Here is a 26,204-nt window from a genome sequence, read left to right on the forward strand (position 1 = left end):
CTTGGTATCCTGATCAGAATGGAGTATCTCGCCAACTCAAATTTGGTCATATTATCTTACTACTTCCAGTCAGTTGCACCTTCTTAGTTAAACCCAAACTTTTTTCTGGATTAGTCCAGAGGGTTAGTTAAGCAAATGTTATACATGTTGTTCTGATTACACTAGTCTGGAACAGAAAATGTTAAAACTAGGAGCCATACACCCAAGTAGACTGTAAGAAGCATGGGTACAGATGCTTCACTCTTTGTTACGCGATGGCTGGCTCCTGCCTCCCTCCCCATTTTAGAATAATTGAGCAGTTGGGTTGAGAAAAGGTTCAGCTTTTTGCAGAGTGGCATTTGAAACTCTCACACTCTTACAGGCTGCTGGTAGTGGTCCTTCGCCTTCAAAGCTGTTGATACTGATTCTTCACCTTCCACTACTAATCTTAGGATACGAAGTTCAAGATAGCACAGCAGTTGGTACTTTCCCTTCCCATCAGGCACTTCTGCTGTTAACAAGCCACTGTTTATCTTTAATGCTTGGCTCTAGATTAACCTGAAGAAGAAAGAATAAGAGTAGACAAAAACTACACTAGAAGAGAGCAACACAGTAAAGCTGGCAGCAGAAAATAGAAACAATAGCATCAAAATACATTTAAGGCTGAAAAGAGATCTGAGCTCCCACAAATGGTTATTTTACACGCCTCGTGTTTAATAAAATCTTAGATTCTTTCTTCACTGAAGATAGGAACATCTCCATTTCATAATGAGACGATAAGGTCTGATAACATGCAGGGCTAAAGCACAAGGAATTGGGAAGCTATGTTTGGCTGGCTTGAGGTAGGTCTTGAAGGTGATCGCACAAGTCCCGTCATTGAGGACACCCTGTGGCTTTGAGTCCGCTATGGAGTCCATGGCACCACAAATGGCATGAGCACCAAAGTAGGAAGTGTTGATACTTGCAGCCATCATGGTGAACCAAATTTATTGGACGGGCTTAGGTCAGGCAAGAGACTAGATTGTTCAGGGACTTTTAGTAAGAAGTTGCTTCCAGAAGAGTGTACACTCGATCTTTGAGTTGTATTCCTGAAGGCGGAAATCCAAACAAAGGCCTGGAAGACTGGGAAGTAAGGCTTGATCATGAATGTGTTTTTGTGCAAGCAGAGATGTACAAAATTACAACATCTGGCTAAAAAAGCTACCCGGATATCAAAATGTCTGTGACTTCAGAGACATTATCACAAATCTCAATGTCTTCACATTTAATTGAAAGGTTTAATTTTTTTAAATCAATTTTATTTAGCATTTTGCAATTAAGAAACATGACATATTTTCGCCATTCTTGGTGAAAAACACATGCGAGCAAGATGTTGAGGCAGAACGAGATATACATCTGTGTCGCTCATTGTGGATATTGATAAGCGATTAATCTAACAAAAAAACATTTCGGTTTAGTCTGTATGAGGGGGCCCTACCTCCCACCTCTATCCCTCACTAGTTGATTAGGAAAAAAAAGTCCTACATTAGCATCCGAGGTCGATCACTCACTGAGGGGGTGGGCGGGGTCATCACCCTAATTTCTGATGCCCTCATTGTCTTAGACATTGTGAGATGGAGTACCCCACTTCTTGGTTGTCTGTCTCTTTATGTATGTTGTGAATGGGAGCCAAGTCTCGTGCAACTTGGTTCCTGTCTTTTAGTAGGGCTGTGAGTTTTTCCATAGCATAGATAGTCAATATCTTCCCCCACCACGTGTTCTTGGAGGGTGTCTGTGGGTTCTTCCACATCCGGGCTATGCTCAATCGTGCTAATAAAAGTAGGTGGAGTTGTAGTGGGAAACAGTCTATCTACCACTGGATCGCCTAGTAGGGTCAAGATTGGGTCATGTGGTAGTGTAACGCTAGTAATGGAGTGTATCCTGGTGGTGTCCCAAAATGGTTGCATAACCGGGCAGGTCCACCAGGTGTATAGGAGTGTACCCCTTTCCCCACAACCTTTCCAGCATTGTTCTGGACCCCCAAGCATTTTATGGAGCCGCACTGTAGTGAGGCAGCAACGTGTAAGGATTTTTGTAAGATTTGTCTTTTTAGCGAAGACAAATCAATTAATTAAACCTTTGTAAAGCACACTACTCACCCGTGAGGGTCTCAAGGCGCTGAGGGGAGGGGTGCTGCTACTGCTCGAATAGCCAGTTCTTGAGTAGCCTCCTGAAGGTGAGTAGGTCCTGGGTCTGCCGTAGAAGGATGGGGAGGGTGTTCCAGGTTTTGGTGGCGAGGTGGGAGAACGATCTGCCGCCGGTGTTTGCTCTTCGGATGCGGGGGTCGGCGGAGCTGGCGGTTTGGGGTGTAGAAGGTGAGTCGTCTGTTGAGGTATGTCGGTCAGGTGTTGTGGAGTGCTTTGTGTGCGTGGGTGAGGAGCTTGAAGGTGATCCTCTTGTTGACGGGAAGCCAATGCAGGTCTTTTAGGTGGGGTGTGATGTGGCTTCAGCGAGGGATGTCGAAGATCAAGCGTGCGGAGGCGTTCTGTATGCGTTGTAGTAGTTTCATGAGTTTGGCCAAGGCTCCTACGTAGAGGGCGTTGCCGTAGACTAGCCTGCTGCTGACGAGGGCCTGTGTGACCGTTCTTCTTGTTTCGGTGGGGATCCACCTATAGATCATGCTGAGAGTGTTGAAGCAGGAGGACGAGACGGTGTTGACTTGCTTGGTCGAGGATGAACCCTAGGTTGCATGCGTTTTCGGTGGGTGTAGGTGCTGCTCCCAGTGCGGTCGGCCACAAGGAGTCGTCCCACGCCGAGGGAGTGGAGCCGAGGATGAGGACTTCAGTCTTGTCTGAGTTCAGCTTCAGGCGGCTGAACTTCATCCACTCGGCGACAGCTTTCATTTCCTCGTGAAGTTTGGTTTTGGCTGTGAGGGGTTCCTAGGTGAGGGAGAGGATCAGCTGGGTGTCGTCGGTGTATAAGATGTTGAGGTGGTGCAGTCGGGCGACATGAGCGAGTGGTGCCATGTAGATGATGAACAATGTCGGGCTGAGGGATGATCCTTGGGGTATGCCGCAGATCTCAGTGGCTTCGGATCGGAAAGGAGGGAGGCGGACGCTCTGGGTTCTTCCGGAGAGGAAGGAGGTGGTCCAGTCCAGTGCTTTGTCTCAGATCCCAGCGTTGTGGAGGCGTGTGGGTAGGATGCGGTGGCATAGTGTCGAAGGCAGCTGACAGGTCCAGGAGGATTAGGGCCGCGGTTTCGCCGTTGACCAGTAGGATCCTGATGTCGTTAGTGGCAGCGATGAGGGCAGTTTCGGTGCTGTGGTTGCTGCGGAACCTGGACTGGGACGGATCCAGAATGTTGTTCTCCTCGAGGTAGCGGGTCAGTTGTCTGACGGTCTTTTCGATGACCTTCGCTGGGAACGGGAGCAAGGAGATGGGTCGGAAGTTCTTGAGGTCCTTGGGATCCGCCTTGGGTTTTTTGAGTAGGGCGTTGATCTCGGCGTGCTTCCAGCTTTCCGGGTAGGTCGCGGTCTCAAAGGAGATGTTGATGGCCTTGCGGAGATGGGGTGCGATGGTGGAGCTGGCTTTGTTGAAGATGTTGTGTGGGCTTGGGTCTGACGGAGAGCCGGAGTTGATGGTAATCGTGATTTTGATGGCGTCGTCGTCGTTTGTTGGTCCAGGTGAACAGGGGCTCGGTGGGGGTGGTGGCTTTGAGGTCGGAGGTCTCGGTGATTGTCAGGGCGGTCTGGGTGTTGAAGCTCTCGTGGATGTCTGCGATCTTGCGATGGAAGAAGGTGGCAAGGGAGTCACATAGGTCTTTGTGAAAGTGAGATGTCGGTGTTAGAGCTGGGGTTGGAGAGCTCCTTCACGATGTTGAGGAGCTCTTTGCTGTTGTGTGTGTTGTTGTCTAGGCGGTCTTTGAAGAAGGTCCTTTTGGCAGATCTGATGAGGTGATGGTGTCTGCGGATGGCGTTCTTGTGGGCTGCGTAGCTGTCCGGTGTCTGTTCGCGGTGCCATTTCTTCTCTAGTTTTCGGCAGGTTTGCTTGGATGCCTGGAGTTCCGTGGTGAACCAACTGGCCTTTCTTGTTGGTGTCTGTTGGGTTTCTTGAGCGGGGCATGGGTGTTGGCGCAGTCGTCGATGCACTGTCTAAGATTGCGGGTGTCGGGCCGGCGGGGTCGTCGGGTGGGCTTCGGGCGAGGGTGGTGCTTAGCTGGTCTTAAGTGACTTTGTTCCAGCATCGGCGAGGGATCTGTTGAGTGCCGTGGTGGGTTTCCGGAAGGTGAAGTGGATGCAGCGATGGTCTGTCCAGTGGAGTTCGTGGTGTGGCTGAAGGAGACGTGGGAGCTTGCGGAGAAGATGGGATCAAGTGTGTGGCCGGCCAAGTGGGTCGGTGTTGTGACGAGCTGTCCGAGGCTGTCAATCAAGGTGGTGGAGTTGGTGTCGTCGTTGTTGTTCTCGAGGTGGAAGTTCAGGTCCCCGAGGAGGATGTAGTCTGTGGAGGTGAGGGCGTGCGTGCTGACAAAGTAGGCGATGGCGTCGCTGAACTGTGGCCATGGTCCGGGGGGGGGGGGGGGTCTGAAGATGAGGGTTCCTCTGAGGGTGGTGTTGGGATCAGTGTGGATCTGTAAGTGCAGGTGTTCGGCGGTGCTGAGGGTGTCGTCGGTGCTGGTCGAGACTGAGGGTGTTGCTGTGGACGATGGCGATACCTCCTCCTGTTCCGTTGGTGCGGTCACTGCGGGTGATCTTGTAGCCATCAGGGATGCCTATGGCGATGTTGGGTGCTGAGGAGGGGTTCAACCAGGTCTCCGTCAGGAAGGCGACGTCTGGGGAGATGGAGTCGAGTAGGTCCCAGAGTTTGATGGAGTGTTTCTTGGCGGAGCGGGTGTTGAGTAGAATGCATCTGAGGTGGTTGCGTCCTTTCTCGGTGGGTAGTTTGGTGGCTCGGAGGCTGGTGAAGCTGCAGCTCCGGCAGGAGAAGGGTCCTTGGGTGCGCTTCGGGGCGGCCAGGAAGCAGGTGTGGTCGTCTGGTGTTGAGTGCGTGGAGGGTGCTGGCATCGTAGTGGAGCGGGCGTTCGCGGGGGCAGGGGTTCTGGCGCTGGGCGCGGACGGGCGCAGATTGGCTCGCCTTAGGCGCGCCCGCCATAAGAAGGAGAGGTGGGAGGGAGGAGCAGCTGGGAGGAGGGTGGGAGCGGACGAATGGGCGAGCAGGGGGGGTGGGGCCGCAGGTGGCGCAGCGGTGGGAAAAATGGGAGGGCGGAACGGCGAAGTAAACAGAAGGCAAAAGGGCACAGGGCATAGTAAAAGTACACGAGGGAAGGAAAAATGATAAAACCAATAGAAGCAGATAAACAATCACAGTACAATTACAAATTTAATACAAAAAAGAGCAAAACCTACGGCCTACCAATGGCTACCAGGGATGAGGCGCAGGTGGTAGCCTGCAGGTGGAGGAGGGCCTCAAACTCCGTCGGCAGCTGGGGCTCAGGACACGGGCACACAGGTGCTGCTGTGTGGCGTGGGGAGCGACCTGCCTGTAACAGTGGACTTGGAGGTTCTCTACCATATGGTCACCCAAGTTACATCTATGAGTTGTGTGTCGAGCTCCCTGAAGGGTTTAATTTTTCTTTTGGAATGTCTTGATTGTTTTTTTATTTTCTATATAAATTTCACATGACTTTTTCAGCATCCGTGATTCTCGTTCCCACTACATCAACATCTGATCTCAAGTTAGCTGTTTTAGTTCACAGCTCTTCTTTCAAGTCCGACATTTAGTAATATCAGTTTTGATTTCCTTCAGAAGTTTGACTTGAAAGTTTGTAGGATGTCCAAAAGACTTAACTTTGTAAGGCCATTTGGTTGCTGACAGTGTTTTCTAAGGAAAGCCACTAGTTTCACTGAGGTTTTTTTTTTTTTAAACATACATGTTTTGAAAAACAATAAAAGTATCTCCTTGGCATTTCATTACAATAGTTTTGACCATATTTCAACCGTAGATATCATAGAATTGTACATTTCGGTCCCTATTTGTCTCCGCGTATTGCAAATACAGTCTATGCCACAATAATGATACATTTACATCAGGTCACGACGGTTAGTTTCCAGTATAGACAATAAGCCAAACTTCCCAACAATACCCTCCTCCCCCCCCCACCGGTCCTGTGCAAGGTTAGGTATACAATAAAGTTGTCACATCTAATCTCTTCTGCTCTCGTGACTACTATACACCTGTAGGCAAAGACAGGAATACTTCTCGGGTCGTGGTGTTCGGGTGTTGATCTATATTTCACATGGTCTATTGTGTGCAGTCAGGGGTATTATACTGCTGTATGTCCACCGCCTTGAGAGCCTCCAACATAACCTCCCACTCCAGTGCTATTGGGACTCCATGTAGTCCTCTCAGTTCTTCTCGGCGCAGGGCAGCGCTCTCCACTCCGCCCCATCGGAGCAGCTCACTATGCCATGCGTGCTCCGTGGGTGGCCTATGCGACTTCCAGCGCATAGTGATGGCACGTATTGCTAAAATGAGAGCCAGGTCTACAAAGCGGTATTGTACTTTGTGTTTCGATACATGTGCATGTAAGCCTAATATACATTCTTCTACTGTCGTTTGTAATTCCCGCCGTCTAGTCTCCCGAACTATGCGTCTAAGTAGTATCCCAGAACCCCCTTATTTTTGGGTATGCCCACAACATATGTAAGAGACCAGCCCCTTCTAATAGGCATCTCGGACAGTGGTGTTGCGTCTGAGGAAACATTTTATCCAGTTTATGGGGGATAAGATGTGCCCTATGAAGGATCTTGGTGTGAATACATTTAAATTTTGTGTTCCGCGATATCTTTTTGGGGCGTTCCACAATGACCCCCCATTCCTTGTCCGTCAAGGCTCGTCCTACATGTTCTGCCCATGCCACTCGCAGGGAACCTAGACCAACCTCAGTGTGGGAACGGATCCCTACGTACAACCACTTAACAAGGTGTCTACCTCTGCCCATATAGTAAAGCATTTTGACCAGTTCATGCGTAGGGGGCTCCTGTCTCTGCTGGGCCCATTGTATTTTTATATATTGGAACAGTGCAGCATACAACAGATATAAGTGTGCCGGCGCTTCCATTTCATGCACAAAGCTATCTTGGTCCAAGAGCGTCCCATCCCCAAACAAATCAGCCACTGTGCTGATCTCCACATCCAGCCATGGTGCTATTCTCCGCTTAGTTATGTGTCCGTCCATCAATGGAATTCCCAATAATGGGATGTTACCTGCATACGCAATGTTTGCCAGTGTAGTGTAGCGCCACTTTCCAGCATCGAAACGCGGTGCACAGCAGAATGGGGAGACGTTTCGGGAGCCTGCTATTGGGCAACAACAGGGAATGCAGGGCGCCGCGGTCTATATCACAGTCCAAAAGGACAACCATTGTAGCTGGCATGCGTAATAGTATGCTCTCAAGTCAGGGACGCCCAATCCCCCCCTACTTGTGCCCAGTTGTAGCTTTTTTTTAAGACTGATGCGACGTCTGCCCGATCCCCATATGAGGTCAGCTAGCAGGGTGTTCAACGCTTTGAACATAGTATGTGGTATTAGAAGAGGTAAATTAGTAAAATAATAGATCAAACTGGGGAGTACCACCATGTTCGCCAGGGCCGCTCTCCCCATAACTGACAATGGCAAAGTAGTCCAGAAAGCTACACTAGAACGCAGGGCCCTAATCGCCCTATTCAAGTTACCATCCAGGATGTCTGCATGGGTCCGATATATCTGGATACCCAGATATTTGAAAGTGTATTGTGCAACCTGCAGACTGGTGTCTCCAAACTCGACCGTATGGGTGTCTTCATGTTCTGTGAAGTAAAAAACATGTGACTTCGCTGCGTTGATGGCGAGACCTGAGATCGATTCAAACTGACTAAACACCTCGTAGAGCGGGTCCAGGGGGAGGCGGAGATCCCGAAGATACAGAATAATATCCTCTGCATACGCAGAAAAAAGGTGTCGTATCCCCTAATGTAAGGCCCATATCAGGAGGTCCTTGCGCACCTTGATTGCCAGGGGTTCTAGGGCCAATATAAATATGAGAGGAGACAGGGGGCATCCCTGTCTAGTCCCTCTGTGTATTGGATATTCTGCCGAGATATTGCCACCAGTATGAGCGCGTGCAGTAGGAGCAGTATATAAGACGTAGCCAGGCTATGTAATCTGCTGGGATCCCAAATTGCTCCAGCGCACAGAACATATAGTCCCAATTAATAGAATCAAACGCCTGACGCGAGTCCAATGACAGGCAGCCTGCGTGTTCATAATGGCTCCGGGGTTCCGTCAGGAGATAGTGTAGCTTCCTGATATTCAAGGACGTACTGTGGTTGGGGAGGAAACCAGTCTGATCTACATGAATCAGTTTAGTCAGGGAGGGCAGCAATCTATTGGCCAAGACCTTACTTAATATTTTATACTCCGTGGTCAATAAGGATAGCGGGCAATAACTGGCCATGTCTGCGGGGTCCCTACCTGCTTTCGGGAGTGATACCACTAACGCTTGCGCCGTCGTGAGGGGTAAAGAACCTTTTCCAGCACTGTGTTGTATAATACTTCCAATTGGGGCACCAGTTCGTCAGCATATGTATTATAAAATTCAACTGGTAGGCCATCCAGTCCAGGGGATTTATCACGTGGGAGTCCCTTCATAGCTTCCCTGATTTCAGACTGTGTAATAGGGCCCACCATGGCTCTCTGGGCCTCCGTCGTTAGCTGCGGGTATGCGAGGGAGGAAAAAAAGGCCTCCATAGGGGCTGCCTCGCTGCTACTAGACTTGCTGTACAATGAGGTATAATATTGACGAAATGCAACGTTAATGTCCCCCTGGGTAGTGACTCTGTCCCCTCCCATGGTAATGACCTTGTTTATAACAATTGCAGGGGGAGTGTCCCTAATTAGTCTATCAAGCAATGTCCCCAACTTATCCGCCTCAGTGTGGCTCAGCTGCGAGTACCTTTGATAGTCTATTACTCTGAGATCATCTAGCAATTCCGCATGCCTGATTCTAGCCTCCTGTAACGCTGCGCCCTCATCAGTGTCAGTTATGGCTTCCTGCTCCAACCTACCCATTTTGTGTTCTACATCTAAAAAGGGACTTATGGAGTTCCTGTCGGGCACCCACCGTCGTACTAATTGCCTGCCCCCTTACCACCACCTTAAAGGCGTCCCATTTGATCAATCTGTTCAATGCAGTGTTAATATTCTCAGCAAAATAATGGTCAATAGTGTCTGACATAGTTGCCCTGAACACCCGAGTCCTCCAATGTCTGCTGCCACAGACGCCAAGTGGTTACCGGGGTAGGTATTATTCCCCAGTTAAGAACAATCTCCAATGGGTTATGGTCCGAAAAAGTCTTTGCCAAGTATGTAGCCTGGGGCACCTTCATTGCTATCCGATTGAAACAATATATTCTGTCTATTCTCGTGTGCAGTATGTGCACAGGGGAATAGAATGAGTACTCCCTATGTGTAGGGTGCCGCATCCTCCAGACATCACACATCTCCCATCCCATAGCCCATGTACTCAATGCTTCTGCCTGCTTAATCACTCCTGCCCCATGTATAGGCGGGTGGGACCTGTCCAGGGTAACATCCACCACCGTATTACAATCGCCTCCTATGATCCATGGGTGGTTCTCCCAACCTGTCAGTGCAATATCTTTTTTTTTTTTTTATAAACAAGTTTTTATTGTTTTTAGCATTACAACAACAGAAATCGTCTGGCCCTCCAAATCCCCACCACACATCACATTTCCACCCTCTCCCAAAACCTTCTCCCCCCCCCCCCCCCCCAACCCACCCCACTAAGGTATATTGCCCAGCCATTTCCCCCACACCTTCTGGTATTTCTTGGGACAGCCACGTGCCTGATAGAGAGTCCGCTCCTGCGCCGCACACCAGTCCACCCCGGCGCCCCACTTAGCTATGGTTGGCGGCTGTGGCTGCTTCCACGCCGCTGCAATGTCCCGTTTAGCCACCATCAAGGCCGTCCTGAGGAACAGCTTTTCCGGGCGCGTGCCATCCAAACCATCCGTGATGCCCAATAGGGAGTGTCTAGGTTCATGCGGCACCTCCCACCCCAGGACCTCCGTAAGCTCGGACTCCATGCCCCTCCAGAACCCCTCCAGCTCCGGGCAAGCCCACACCATATGAAGGAAGTCAGCCGGCCCGGAGCCACAGCGGGGGCAAGCCGCATCCCCGGAGAGTCCCGCGCCTTGGAGGCGGACCGGCGTGAGATAAGCAGTGTGTAGGTAATAAATTTGGACAAGTCGTAGCCTAGCTGAGGCCGTCACCAAGCGGGGGGCCATAAGGGCGTCTCGCCAGTCGGCCTCGTCCAGGGGACCCACCCAGCCCTCCCAGCGCTCCTTAAGGCCCTCAATGGACGTAGGAGTGCAGTTGACGAGGGAGCGGTAAATCCTGGAAATGCCCCCCCTCCCCAAGTTGCCCAGCATGACGTGAGCCTCCGGGGGGCTGTGGTCCGGTAGCCGGACGTCCAGCGGGGTGTGGGTGCGTATAGCGTGGCGCAGCTGGAGGTATCTAAAGAATTGGGAGGAGTGGAGGGAGAAGCGCGCCTGCAGCTCTGAAAAGGAACACATTCGCCCGCCCCGCCAGACGTCCCCCAGCTGGGAAATGCCAATTAAGTCCCACGATCTAAACCCTTCCAGCGCCGCGACCTCTCGCAGCCATGTCCCGTGCCACAGGGGTGTGACCCGGGTCAGCCTCCCCGTCCAGCGGGTGTGACGGAGCGCCGCTCGCCAGGACAAGAATACGGCCTAGGTGATATCCGGGCAAGAGGCGGGGACGGACGCGCCATACAGGCGATCCTGAATACCGATGAAGCCCAAATCTCCGAGCTCCACCCTGTAGGCCGGGTCAGACCAACCCCCCCCAAACCAGTCATGAACGACCAGCAGGCGATTGGCAAGATAATAAAGGTAGAGGTCGGACATGCCCAGGCCCCCATCAAAGGTGGGTATGCGGCACGTCAGTAGAGCCAGCCGGTGCCTCCCACTGCCCCAGAGGAATCTCGTCACCATCGCGTCCAACTCGCGGAACCAAGGACGCGGAAAGGAGAGGGGGGGTGTTTTGCAGCACATAGAGAAACCGGGGAAGAATCATCATTTTATAGAGGGCCACCCTCCCTAGCGGATTGAGGGGCAACTGGTGCCAACGCGCCAAGTCCGCCTTGGCTTTTTTCACCAGGGGGGGTGACGTTAAGTGCCCAGCTCAGCTCCGGGAGGAGGGAGACCCAGATGCCCAGGTACTGAAACGATAGCCGGCGGAGAGGGATGGTCTCCTGCCAGTCAAAACATTCCCTGGAGGGGTGCAACGGGACCAGCACCGATTTCCGCGAGTTGAGGGATAGACCAGACGCCCGGCCGAAACGGCTCAGGATGGAGAGGGCACGGGGCCCGGAGTGCGCCGGGTCACTCAGATACAGCAGGACATCGTCCGCATAGAGTGCGATTTTGTCGGCCTCTAGGCCAGGCCACTCCCAGCCCCGAAGGACGGGATCAGATCTAATCAGGGCGGCCAGGGGTTCCATCACGAGGGCAAAGAGAAGGGGCGACAGTGGGCAACCCTATCGCGTCCCCCGGCCGATCCGAAATGGCCGCGATAGCACTCCATTAACCAAGACCCTGGCGCGGGGACGGGCATAGAGGACTCGCACCATCCCCACGAACCGGGGGCCAAAACCCATGTGGGTCAGGACCTCAAATAGGTAGGCCCACCCCACCGAGTCGAATGCCTTCTCGAAATCAGCGAGGAGGAGAGCGAGGTACGGAGACAGCCGATGGCGGTGGGCCAGGGCCACATGGAGACGGCGAAGACAGTGGCGGGTGCCCCGGGCGGGCATGAAGCCACACTGGTCCGGGTGGACCAAGGTCGACAACAAGGGCTGAAGCCGTTGGGCCAGGACCGCCGCGTAGAGCTTCACGTCCGTGTTAATAAGCGAAATGGGGCGGTAGGCCGCCCTGTCGGTGGACGGTGGCGTGGATTTAGGCAAAACCACGATCGTGGCCAGATACGCCTGCGGGGGGAAGGAACCCTTCTCAATCGCCTCCGCATAGTGAGCGCGCAACCGCGGGACCAGGGTGTCTCTGTAGGCGGCGTAGAATTCTTGGGGGAACCCGTCAGGTCCCGGAGTCTTCCCCGCGGATGTACGCCCGATGGCATCTCCAATCTCCTCAAGGTGTGCGCCCCCAGACGCGAGTAGAGCGGCCAAGGAAAGATCCGGTGCACGAGCTCGGTAGAGCTGAGAATAGAACTGGGCAAAAGCAGCCGCCATCTCCACAGAGGAGGACCGGAGCACACCCGCGGAATCCGTGACCGCCGGGATGATACACGACGCCCTGGGGTAGGCAGCCAGGCGATGTAACACGCGCCGTTCTTGTCACCCCAGCCATACACCCTTGCCACCGAGGACTGCCAGAGGAGTTTGGCCGCCTCAAGGGACCGCTGACTAATTTCCTGGCGAAGGAGCCGCAGCTGCCGGGTCGCCGCCGGGTCATCGTGTGCAGCGAGAGACTGTTCCAGTCTGAGCGCCCGGGCCTCGCAGGCAGTGAGCTGCTGCAGCCGCGACTGGCGGTGCCGCACCACACGCGCCTTAGCCGCCCCTCTAATGGTCGCCTTGCAGGCCTCCCACAGGGTACCCGCCTACGAGACCGAACCCTCATTGGTGGAATAGTATTGAGTAAGTTCGGTGCCCACCGCCTTGCGCAGCGCCTTGTCCTGGAGGAACCAGGCGCTAAACCGCCACACCGGACGAGCCGTATGCGGCGGAGGACCCAGGCCCAGGCGGACCGGCGAGTGATCCGAAATCCCCCTGGGAAGAATGCGGACGTCCTGGACGCCCCCGCAGTCGGTGGGGGGGACGAAGATCATGTCAAGGCGGGCGTGAGAATGGTGAGCGGCCGACGTGTGAGTGTACTGACGAGCCTGAGGATGCCAGAGCCTCCAGGCGTCGCAGAGGCCCTGAGCCTCGGTCCAGCCCGCCAGCTGCCGCGCGAGAATCCGAGATCGGTCCCGATGAGTCCAGCTGAGGGGCCATGACGGCATTAAAATCCCCCCCAAGCACTACAGTGCCCCCCGGGAGCATCGCCAGCAGAGAGGCCGCGTGGGACAAAGCCTGCGCCAGTCCCGAGGGCGGCGCATAGAGCGAGAGGAAGCTAATCGGTCTACCATCGAGCGTGCCGCAAATAGCAATCCCGGTGCCCCGAGGGTCGTGGGTCACCTGTGTAAGGACAAAGGGGAGAGAGCGGCGTAGCAGGATCGCCACCCCGCGGGAGCCACGGTCAAACCCTGAATGCCACACCAGATCGTATCCATAACGCGCCAGGAAGGGGCAGTTTTCCCCGATAAGGTGGGTCTCCTGAAGGAGGAGCACGTCGGCCCCCATGCGTTGAGCATACTTAAGGACTGCAGTGCGCTTGAGCCTATCAAACAGGCCGTTCACATTCCAGGACAGTATGCGCAACCGAGCCTCGGGGGCTAGGTCAGCCATGAAAGCCACGGGCATGGTACGCCCCGGGATCGAGCACCTAGGGTGGCGTCGGGAGGACCCGAGGCCGCGCCGACGCGCAGGGAGAGAGGAGGATCGCCCAGGCAGCGCGGGGAGAGCAGAGGACAATCGAAAGGGAGCCAGGGAGGCCAGGCGGGGAGCGGGCGCGAGTGGAGCGCATATGAATGTCAGTGCGAAGCTCTGCAGCAGCGCACGTAAGGAGCTGTTGTGTGACGCGACCAAGAGGAACCAGACCCAAACTAAAGGAAACACCCTCCCCAAGAGGAGCAACCAGCAAAACAAAACCCCAACAAAACCAAAACCCCCACCCCCCCACCCTACACTTCGAGAACTGAAGCATCTGTCGCCCTAACTGTAACAGCAACTATAAGGCCCCAAGCGAGGTGCTCGGGTGTCAAGAGCGTGGTGGACCCCTCCAGATGTACGGATGCGAGTGTCCGGTCCTAGATTGCTACACATGAGCGGGAAGCCGCTGAATCCAGGTCCGTAGTAGAGGTCCCAGCAGCGGGACCAGGCCGTCAAACCCCCTGCCGAAACAGAGGACAGAGAAGAGTCAGATAGCTGGGCTGCGGGAGAGATCAGAAAGGTCCACTGACACGGGAAGGGGGGTCAGGGACGGGTCCAACAGACGGGCCGACTGGCGCCCGGGGCCCCCAGCCGCCTGGGAGGACGTCCTGGAGGAGGCGGAGGAGTCCCGCATTCTTCTCCCCGATGCACTTGCGGAGCGAGGCCCAGCCGCCAGCCCCCCCGGGGCCGCCGGGACTGCGTGCGCCTCCTGCGGCCCGGGCGCCGGGGCCCGGCCGCATCCCGGCCCGAAGGCCGCCGAGCCGGTGACGCCCGCTCGGCCTGGCGCAGCGGTCGTTCTTCGGTGAGCCAAGTCCAGGCCGCCCGGGGAGTGTCAAAAAACAGGGTCTTACTCTGGAAGACAACGCGGAGGCGTGCTGGGAATTGAAGCTGGTAGCTGAGACCCAGGGAGCGCATCTTGTGCTTCACCTCCATGTACGAGCGGCGTTGCTCCTGGACCTCCCGGGTGTAGTCTGGGAAAACCATGATGTTGTGGTTGTTGAAGGTCAAGGGAGCCTGCACCCGCGCCTCCTTCAGAATAGCGTCTCTGTCCCTAAAGTTGAGGATCCGCAAGATGAAGGGGCGCGGGGGGGCCCCCACTGGAGGCTTGGCGGCCAACGACCGATGCGCCCGCTCGATGACAAACCAGGCGGACAAGCTGGCCGGCGGCATCCAGGACTTGAACCACTTCTCCAGGAAGTCGTCGGTGCGGCCAGATTCTACCGCCTCCGGAAATCCCACCAGGCGGAGGTTGTTGTGGCGGGCCCGATTTTCGGCATCCTCCGCCCGCCGATGCAGCTCTTTAGAATGGGTCGTGAGCTCCCGAACCTGGTCTTGGAGCTGCCGAATGTCGTCCTCCGCCGTCGAGATCCGGGACTCCGTCTCGGTGATGCGGGCCGTGGCATTGCGCAGATCCTGTCGCAGGAGCGCGACGTCCACTTTCACCTCCCCGACCATCCCCTCGAGGGACGTACGGGAGGCGGTGATGGCCTGCAATATGGCGGCAAGGTCCGTGCCAGGAGTCGGTGCCGCCTCCCCGCCCGTGCCCGGGGGGTCGGAGGTCGTGAAGCGGTCGATTTTGGTCTGGTGGGGCGCGGCCGCTGATTTGGCGCCCCTGTCCTTGCCCATGGCTACCCCCGTGGAGTGCGCACCGGTGTCCAGGCGCTGTAGGGCGAATCCTCAACCAGCCGCACCCAACGTCCAAGCGACTGGCCCGCACGAGGCCGGGGCCAAGAGGAAGGCGAAGAAGAGGTGCCGTCGTCCCCTCACAGGGGTCCACCGAGGACGCCGCCGACCCGCTGCAGAGCCAGTCCGGCGTGGCCCCCCGCACACAGGCGCCGTCAGCACAAGCCCCGTGCCGGGTCCAGCACCCACAACGGGCCCACGGGCGCGCCCGACAGCGCTCCCGGCCCCGGGCCCCAGCAGGACCCCTCCAGGTGGGAAAGGGGAAACAGGGCGCCCCAAGCCCAACAGCAGCAGGCTCCAACCAGCGGTAGCGGGGGGGGGGGGGGGGGGGGAGTCCATTGGCCGGCAGCCGGAGAGGGGCTCTCCCCCGGCGGAAGCCGGCACCTGCGGCGAGAGCACGTCCGCGTCCCCCAACGAGGTCTCCGTCCAGTCGCCTCCAGCGCCAGCCGTCAGATGGTGCGGGGGAAGGAGTCAGGGCCGGCATGGCCCACCGGGGTCGCCCACACAGGTCCGCAGCTCTCGCCTCCAGCCAGCTCCAGCACCGGCCACCGCAGGTTCAGGGCCCTCCCGGCCACGTAGGATCCCCGCAGCGTCCCGGGGGTCGGGGGAGGCTCCACACCAAGCCAGCAGCAGCGTCGGATGGTTTCGGGGGCGCCCATGGATCCCGCGATGTGCGTCCGGCCGCCGTCAGCCTCGCAGACCGTGTCTCTCGTTGGCGCCGCGGGCCTCGCGTAGGAGCCAGTGCCGGGGACAGCACCAGCCAGCCGCGTCTCCCTCTCGGCCCCTCAGCAATGGACGGCAGAACTCTGGCCCGGGAGCAGGAAGGCAGCCCAAAGTGTCAGAGTGTGGTGCCTCGTTCCCGCTGCAGGTAGGGACCCTCAGATCGCCGCTAGGACGGCGGGACGCGGATGAAAGCCGGATGCGAGGGGTCAGGCATCGGGAGCCTCACATCGATGCGGCCATCTTGATGTGCGCCACCTAGCGCTCCCTCGTCAGTGCAATATTTAACATACCACAGTACCTATCCTGCTCTGTTGGGTGCATATATGTTACCCAAAATCACATGCTGTCCATCCAATGTTCCCCGTACAAAGATAGATCTCCCCTGCTTGTCTATCCGCTGCTCCAGCGCTAGGAACGGTACTCCATGCCGAACCCAGATGGTGACCCCTCTCGCAAAGCTGGAATATATGTGATGGTAAAGATCTGACCTCTCCACTTCCTACGTAGCTTCGTCACTTCACTGTCCGCTATATGGGATTCCTGCAAGCACACTATCTGCGCTTTGCGGCGCTGCAACGGCGCATGTATTCTGTGGCGCTTCTGCACAGACCCTAAACCCCGAACATTCCACGTTAATATAGTGTACCTACCAAGTGTATGTATTGCAGTGTAATCTGCGCCCACTTACCCGCAGGCAGTGTCTCTAGACATTCGAACCTAACCAAGCCAATCTCTGCAATAGGACCGTTTACCCCCCGGAACTCCCCAATACTCGGTCCGGTCAAGGAACTGTACCGGACCACACAACATAACTGAACACAAAAGAACATTGTAAGTACGTAAAGTGCTTTCGCCATGTGGGGGACAGTGCTATCGCTTCGCATGCGGTGTAATCTCAGTCGAGAGTGTGTATGTAAGCTCTACCGGTACCTTGGGCTGTAAAGGTGCACTTACGCTATACTATCGCACGTTAACTAAAATCATAACTTACATAATCATTATACATTCACAGATGCAATCCAATATAGCGTTCAATTTAACCAAATAAGCCGTCAGCTGTCTGCGGGGTCACAGTAGGGAACAGGCCACACTCCCATCCGAGTCTGTGTCCTGCAGTTCTTCTTCGGAGGAGGTCTTCTCTTCCAGTCTAGAAGAATGCGTGAAAGTGGCCGCCGCTTGGATCACCTGTGACTTGTTTTGCTGCATTTGTTGCGAGGTGAAGAACTTCCGAATGGTATTCCTGCGTGAACGCCTGCTACCACGGGTAGCAGGCACACCCGTACCAGTGGGGCCCTAGGTCACGTCTTGAGATACAGAGGGAACAGTTTTGGTCAGTTCCATCACCTCCAGCCAATCACCCACATCCCCGGGGCTCTCAAAGATGTATACCTTCTGATCATGCTAAATTTTAAGCCTGGCCGGGAAAAGCAGTGCATATTTCAAGTTCAGGACCCGTAGTCGTCGCTTGAAAGAAGATCCCTGCCTTTGCACCAGAACAGTGTAGTCTGGATAGAGCGATATCCTTGCATTTTCTAAGTTGATCTGGGTATGTTCGCGAGCCTTTTGCAGTATTGTATCCCTGTCACGAAACTTCAGCAACTTCACTATTAGGGGATGGGGTGGGGCCCCGGTCTCCCAGTGGGAATCATGTGCGCACGTTCAACACAATATTGAGTGGAGAGCTCCTCGGCCGTGACATGCTCTCTGGCAAGCCAATAACTCGTATGTTGTTCCTCCTCGCTCTCCCCTCCGCGTTCTCCACATGGTCCATCAGGGTGGCAACCTGGTCCTGCAGCTGTTTAATGTGTGCCTCACTCTTCGTCTGGCGTGGTGTTAGCTCCTCCAATGTCGTGGTATTGTCCTTTACCCTATCCGCAAGCTTCACATGATCTGCCTGGAGCAGGGTAAGGCCCGTCGTTAGGGTCCCGATCTGGAGCTCGATGGCTTTCCTGGACTCCCGCACTTCTTGTAAGATGAGGTCCAGCTTGTCCCCTGGCTCAGTCAGGGCAGTAGGCGGGATGCAGCTGAGCGGTGGCGTGCCATCTGTGTGTTCCGCGGTATCCGGTATGGACTCAGAGCCGCCTCCTTGCTCCTGTTGCTTTACCCTATTGCGCCCCTGAAGCACACAACAACATGCAGCTTGTCCTGTCTCCCCAACGCCTCGCTACTGTGCTTACAGCCAAGAGACCAAGCCGCCACCTCAGATCAGCCTCGCGGCCGCACAGTACTTCAGATGTCCTCAGTCCCTATGCGCCACGACCCAGCTGTGCTCAGCGTCTGTGCAACTCCAGACTGGTTCTGTCCTGTAGCCTTCCCAAGTGCCAGGGAGGGCGCAGAAGCCGGATCACACTTCCCCACAGTTCGACTCTTTCACCCCTGACACACCGATTTTCATCCGGTACCGGTCTCTGCTTACCGCTGCATTTCAATTTTCAGCTTCACGAGAGAAGGAAGCAAGATGCAGCTAGGCCCCAGTGCGTCGTCCTCCCTGGCTGTTAATCCCTCCTAGGAGCGCGTAGCACTGCAGGGACTCCTCTCTCGTGCCACACTGATCCCACACGCCTCAGCTGTATACCGCTGGCCCGCTCACTGCGTGTGGGTCGTCTCTGGGAACTCCACGGTCTTCTCTGGCGGGCCGCCAAGTCCGTCATCAAATGTAGGCCTCAGCGCATCCCCGGGCTCCCACAGCTTCAGCGCCCCAGTCCCGCAGCCTCCTCCATTCTCTTTCAACGTTTCTGGTAGACCTCCTCGGCTCACCACCAGCTTCGCCTACAGGATCTTGCTGCAGAGACTTTCCGTCTGCATCCCGAGCCAGAACAACATCTAAACCGCCAGGTATCTCAGTCGTCTGGGCCCCCTCGCATGGCCCACGATTCCTCACCACCACCACGCGGCACCCCGTCCAAGCACAGGGCAATCCGCTCCTTCCATTGGTAGACCACGGCTAATAGGCAGCTCCGATTGTCGGCCAAGCCTCAGGCAGTCGGTTACCCATCCGCAGACTCCAAATTACCATGTGCTGTAGGATAATGACGGGATAATGTAGCCCAGGTCCGGAGCTCGTGTAAGAGACGACCGCCATGCTCGGCCTGTAGCCACCCCCCCCCAGTTTCACTGAGTTGTGTGATCAGTGTCTGCCTCGCTGGCCGATCCAAAGAAATTAGTCGTCTTTCATTGAGGCATATTACCTTTGTTGGACTTCTTTAGACTTTCTCAGCACTGCCCTATTAACTTTGTGTGACTCTTTATCTACAGACAGTTTTTTTTCCCCGTCAGCATTTTTCTTTGCGCTGTATTTTTGGTTTTCTATCCTATTTCCTCTGCTCTCAACCTTCTGGCATCCTCTCCTCTCAGCTGGGTTCTTGCCCCACAGAGACTCTTTGGCTTATTTACTTTGCTCTCTGTATGTGCCTCCTTCAGGCTGTTAATGGTGCTGCATTCCCCAGATCAGTACATGCTGTGGGCACGGTCACCTGGATTCCTCTATAATGTGTATGTATGTAGCATTTGTATTATGCAAACCTAGCCAAAAAGGCTGTGGAGTGCTGTACAGGGTGAAAGTTCAATATAAAGTCAACCCGTGATAGAAATGGTAATTAGTTATTGGATTCTTACTGCACTTCGATGTAGTGTTTTGAAAGGAGTGAGTCTTCAACTCTCTTCTGAATTGAAGCAGCATTGTGGCGGTCCTTATGTATATGTGGATGTTGTTCCAGATCCTTGGTGCATAGATGGAATCTGCCTACTGCCATGTTTTTTCTTTTTTACATTTATTAATCCGGAGTCCGGTGTACTGGCTCCAGGTGTGCCACCAGACATTGCGAGATTGTCTGCAAGGTAAGTAGAGGGTGCCAGTTATTATGGCTTACTAAAGAATGTGGCTGGTTTTGAATATGGTGCTGTCATACCGTTCCTAAGAATTAAGTAGGACTGTGTATCTGGGCAATATAACCATCAGAATATGAGGAATAATTCCACACACATCGGAGTATGTTGACCTAATTCTTGGCTAGCTCACAGTGAGACATCTGGACCCCTAACCTTACAGGCTACCAGATGGTATCTGCAACCTGAGAACATGACCACTCTAAATCCCCAAGGAATTTGTGGAAATAAATCTACCCTTTTGTCAGCCATGCATGCCCAAAGAGACACAAAGTATACAAATAGGCATTTCAAACATTTATTGAAGCAATTGTATGTGTAAAAAAAAAAAAACACACATGAGCTGCAATTATTAGTAGAAGGAAATAAAGCATTGTAACCAGCATTACAAGAATGGTAAAGAAGATAAACAGTTCAACCATTGACGTTGCAGTGATTAAATGAATATATGAGGATTTATCATACTTATACTTCTACCTTATACTAACTACACTGTCGAGAGCATATTGGGAGTACCCTCTGCCAGATCCCTTGGGACACTCAAACTCCCCATACCTGTGTGTGATGCATCCGGAAGCCGATCTGGTGTAGAGCAGGCTACTGTCCTTGGCAGGATAGAGATTGGAGTCTGCAGGGCTGCATGTCAGTCACAGGCAAGTATTCCAGGATAATCCATAGAAGTGATCCTCTGCTGAATGTGGCTTAGAAGTGGTTTATTTAATCAAAGCGCTGTTCCGACCAGACTGTGTCAGGGGTGCAACCCTGATGCGATTGTCTACGTATTAAGAGCGGTCTATAACCAGACATCCAAGAGCAAGGTGCTCAGTGTTCCTTAGCCTAGGACTGAGTGTACAAATGTCATGATAAAATCCTTACCCAGATATGTGCTGCAAGCAGAATACTTTCCGAGTATGTTATTGTGTACGTCCAAGGCACGTAAAACGTCAGTCTCAAAAGATGTCAAGTTTAAACGCGTAGTTCAAAATGGAGACTTTATGCACAGGCCCTGTTGAACCTTATAACAGTGCAGGCCAGCAAAGGAACCCATAAGAGTTCGATCAGGATGGGGTTGAGGTGATCATATTTCTTCCAGCCCTGGATGAGATGTGATACAGCATGTAGTGTGACTTTAAAGGGAGCTAATGTGGAGTCTGGGAGGCTATAGAGCTGGGAGTTACCAGCATTTAGATACAAGAGTACGAGGACCCATATAGCAGTTCTGCAAGTCTCTTTCCAGAAGAAACCATTTTTTACTTTCTTTAGAAGAGAGCTGGTACCAGACTGTCGTAGTTTTTTTGTAGTGTTTTCGGTGAATGTGCGGTTGGTAGCAAAGTTGCATCCGAGTGATCCGGCATTCAGTGGAAGTTGGGGTTCAAAGCAGTCACGGTTCATGTCGTTGAGTGAGGTTTGTGCTATGTCTTAATATTGTATTTAGCAAGCACCAGGAATTATTTTCTGTTTGGCTTGAGCTTCACACAGGCACTGAACATAAAAGTCTGGATAAGGTGCAAGCCATATTTGTCTGGAGCAGAGGAGACTTTTAGGTAGTCTTGTGAATATGTGTGAAGTGTAGTAATTCTCAATGGCCCTGTTGGGCGCTATCCGTTCAGCAGCTTTCCTTGCGGAATAGTGCTCAGTGGTTTCTTTCATACTCCGAGCTCCTCTCTAAGATTCTTCGGAAGAGGGACAGGAGGTGATGCCATGGCTCCGTGCTTTTGTCTTCATTAATTGTTACTACACCCCACCCTCTCAGCTATTCCTTAATTCAGAAGATCCAAACAATTCTTTTTTTTTTGCTAAAATGGTTGAACAATGAAATTTTGCATGTTAACTTTACTCAGCTAAAGAGTCGGTTTAAATGTTTGCAGGTGACTTAAAAGATGTGTACTCCCACATCCAAATACAATAAAACATGGGATGTTTGTGGTAGGAACTCCCATTGGTACAGTGTCCTTCAATTTAGATTAATCAGTCCCCAGAATGTTCTCCTAATCGATGTCTAGTGCAGCATACTTGAAGTTCAGCATTTCTTTCTATAAATATTTACTTAAATAGCTCTTTAAAGCTAACAGTAATCAAAAGGTCTCACAAGGCTTTCAGATCTGGGTCTCGAAGTCCACTTTAAAAAAAAACTGGCATCCATGCCAGTCTAAGTATCGAACTTGGACACTCTAGATGAGATAGAAGGTAAAGAGGAGAGAAGTGTCCTTTATACTTACTGCTCCCACATAGAAGAGAACAAACATACAAACGCATCTAGAAATGTGCACAGTGGTGCAGTCGAAGGGTGGTGTGGGCCACCTCCAGCGGCGGAGGGAGTTTGGTACTGGAGCAAGGCTAATGAGGCCTCACGCCTTTTTTTAAATCTCAGAAAAATCCGCAGATTCAGGTGTGTATTTTTCCTAGGTTTTTTTTCAAAATAGAAAATGCTTTTTAGCCATGGCAGGGTCACTGGGGGGGCCCTGCACCATGGCTAGGGGCTCAGGTTCTCCCTTCTGTGACCATTTTTCTTTTTTCTAAATCTTCCACATTACTACTGCAGTGGAGAAAATACTCCAGGATCACTCGAGAAAATTTGATGAAATCCCTACAGCCATTCTCGATATTAAATCCTCACTGGAGCCCAGGCTGGATGCCTTGAACATAGATGTGGCCCTCCTTTGAGCCGACCACAAAGAGTTAAAAGGAGAAGGTGGACGTAAGTGAATCCACCTTGGTTGCCATATGCCCCTCCGATGATGCATATTCATAAACGTACTGCTAGATGTTGCCACCTGAGGCGGAGGGTTCATGATGTAGAGGAGCACTCGCGTCAAATATTTTAGGATTGTAGACCTGCCGGAACACGCAAAGGGCCCAAAAATAGAAATATTCTTGACAGACTGGCTTGTTCGCACTGTGCTGGCGGTAAATAATCAACTGTCGCCCTGGAATGTGCCCATAGGGTACCGAACAGACATACCCCACCAGGGCCTTCCTCTAGACTGGTTGTGGCACATTTGTTCAACTACCGTGATGGAGATCATATTCTCCAGGTGGAGAACTGCAAGCTCAACATTTTCCCAGACCATACCTTGGAGGTTCACAAACAGTCAAAAGGCGCCTCCGATTTAAACATGTGCTCTGCTTTGATGTTCCTCGCCAAACTTAAGATAATGCGCCAGGCTATTACTGTGTTCTTTGCCTTGCCTGATTAGACTGGATCTTGGATAGAGAGCAGGGGTAACGCAACCCCTGGAAAATCGAGGGGAGACGAAGATAACGGTCCACGGTAGGTTCTGCTCACACGAGACCTAGGAATGGGCTGCTAAAGGAACATGCAGCCTAGGAAAAAGCACTGTTGGTGGCGGAAGTGGAGCAGCGCATTTGTTTGCCCCCTACCTTGCAGGGCTCTGCGGACACGGGGAGGTGCTGAACTGACTACAGTTATGTCAATCAGGTTGTGGCTCATTCGGTCCTTCAAGGTGGCCCGGAGCTGATCGAGATGACTGCACATTGTGTGCTTTTCAATGGTTAATGCTTCTTTCTGTCGCACAGCAGAAAGAGGGGAAGACACTGAGCATAGGGCTCTCTTCTGTAAACAAATGGTATTTACTTTGTGCTCTAGCTTCCACCGTTAAGAGTGGAAGGATGGTGATTTGGTATGAGGTGGAGGCATACTCGCATCAAGCATGATCCCAATCCTTCCCCTGTGGGATGGGGGAGACAGACTGGAGCAAAAGATTGCCATTTGCCAAGTGCCCATTGGCACATTGGCCTGGCTTGGGTTAGGGAGTTCCTAACAGTTGGTTTTCACATTTTATTTTTTTCTTCAACCATCAACAACTTCCATAATTGGCCTCGGAGGATGCGGATAGGAGTGTGCTTCTACAGGGTCTAGGTGCTCATGGGGCAAAACTGCACAACACGAGCAATGGTGACACTACTAACTCTGACCCACAGCACTATAATATCCTAACATCATAACTTGGGTTGTCAGGGGCATGGCTATCTACACTAAACGATACAGGGTTCACCTATGCCTGAAGCGCAGCTATACACATTAAATTGCCTGCAGGAGACACGCCACATATTGGGCGAACTATCAAAGCTCTTAGAGGTTGAGGGGCCCAGTGTTGGGAACCACCGAACCAAGATATAGCAGCAATACATGCCCCACAGGGGAAAAGAGTGAATACGGGCATCAATAAAACATTTCCTCATACTGGAGTTTGCTTTATGCTGCATGCTTCCCTGGCGACCGTAACGGTTCCTTGCATCAAGGGATTTCTGATGGATACATCTGCCAGTGGATTCCTCACCTTGTGAATATCCCCTGCGCCAGCATTCCACGGAACTTTTCTTCCCCAGCATTCCACGTCGACGTGGGCGACGTCACAATACATCGGCTCCGCACGCGACTCCGTACGACGTCATCGGAGCCATAAGAAGCCCACGTCGGCGTGGTGACGTCAGTTCCCTTTTTTCCGCGCCGTCGACGCGCAACGGTTTTTTCCCAGTGCTCTCTAGATACTTTGTAATCTAGTGGTGTATTCTTGTTAAAATCGGAATGTCTTCGACGAGGAAGTCGGGCTTTAAGCCCTGTAGGGAGTGCGGAGGCCTGATGTCCATGACGGATCCGCATCAGAATTGTTTATGGTGTCTCTCTTCTGATCATGATGTGGATGAGTGCGGGTGCTGTAGGAGCATGAATCCTAAAGCACTGAAGGAGAGGAAGACCAAACTCTTCATGAAGAAGATCGGTGAGGAGAAGAGAGGGAGGAAAAAGGAGAAGTCCAGGCGGGAGTCTTCGACTTCGAGGTCGTCGAAGTCGAAGAAGCACCATAAGAAGAGGAAGCATTCTTCTCGGCGTCGGTCCTCGAAGTCTAAGAGGTCGAGGTCGGCTTCGCCTCGTCGACGTCAGAGCAAGATCTTGTCTCCTTCGCCTTCTCCGGATAAGTCTTCGAAGTCTCCCTCTCCGAAGCGGACTCCGGCTCGTTCCCCGACGCCGTCTCCGGCGCCGTCCAAGGCTTCGACTCCTGGTCGGGTGGAATCTGATGTGGAGCAGGAGCAGGAAGAGTCTGTCCCGGTGCCTGATGACTCCGTGGTTCCGGTGGAGGATTCGGAGGAGCCGACGCCGGTGGCTCCACAGGAGGATACAGGGGCAGTTCCTTATCCCCAGTTCCCGGCTCCAGGTACGGATCCTTCGGGATTTCTGAATGCCATGTATGGCATTTTTCAGAGAGCATCATTCCCATCCGGAGCACCAGCAGGTCCCGTGGGTCCGATGGCGTTTTCTCTGGGAGTGCCGCAGCAATATGCTCAGGCTCCTTTTATGCCTTTTATGCCGATGGCGCCTTCTTGGCAGTTTCCGGCGCCGGTTGGGAATCCGGCTCGACCTCGGATGGATGGTCAATCTTCGGAGCCTTCTTTGACGCCGAGGCCGACTCCTTCGACGCCGCATCCGGCGCCGCCGACTCCACCTGTAGCGCCTCCGACGCCGATGCCTTTGGCTCCACCGACGCCGCGTACGACGTAGACGACGCCGGCTCCCCGGAATCGATCGAGGCGTGAAGCCCAAAGGGTTTTGGAGGAGGAAAGATTTCGTGCTGAGGTGGAAGAAGGTGAGGTCGACTCTTCTTCGGACGAGTTTGGAGGTATAGAGGTGGCAAGTGGTTTGGATACCACCCCGGAGTGGGAGCATGCTTCTGCAAGGTCTTCTCCACCGCAGGAATTGGCGCCCTACCATGTTGTGATCAAGAAGGCCGCGGAGTTGTTAGATCTGCAGCTGCCCTCTGTGGAATACAAGTCCAATCTGCTCACAGAGGTGTTGCACTCCCCGACGTCGGCTTCTGAGCCTTTGCTACCTTTCAATGAGGCTCTCTTGGAACCAGTATTGGAGGTGTGGAAGAAGCCTCTGTCAGCTCCAGCAGTTTGCAGGCAGGTGGCAAGGAGATACAGGGTTGCGCCAGGAGACCCGGATTTTTTATCCACGCATCCTTCTCCGGAGAGCCTAGTGGTGCAGGCTTCATGTTCTAAACAGGCTTCGGGTGCTTTCCCCCAATCTCCTGCTGATAGGGAGTCGAAGAAAGTTGATCAGGCGGCCAAAAAGTCTTTCTCCTCAGGAAGTATGGCATTGAAGTCATCAAATGCTACGTGCTTGCTGGGGCGTTATGTTCATGCCCTGATGGACTCTATAAAGACTCTGGCCCCTAAGTTACCTGAGGGGGATAAGTCGTCCTTCATGGAGGTTGTGGCGGACACTCAGGCAGCTGCCAGGCAGGTGATCCAGTCTGGGCTGGATACGGCGGACTCTGTGGCGAGAATTATGGGGTCGTCCATTGCCGCAAG

At 53.4% G+C, this 26,204-nt stretch overlaps 1 protein-coding gene across 1 annotated transcript in view; it reads left to right on the forward strand.

Moving 5' to 3' along the window:
- Positions 1-26,204, forward strand: part of RHOA (ras homolog family member A) — a 200,809-nt gene that overhangs the window by 71,251 nt on the left and 103,354 nt on the right. The window lies entirely within an intron of this gene.

This window comes from Triturus cristatus, chromosome 9 (assembly GCF_964204655.1).
Source record: "Triturus cristatus chromosome 9, aTriCri1.1, whole genome shotgun sequence".
Lineage (NCBI taxonomy): Eukaryota > Metazoa > Chordata > Amphibia > Caudata > Salamandridae > Triturus > Triturus cristatus.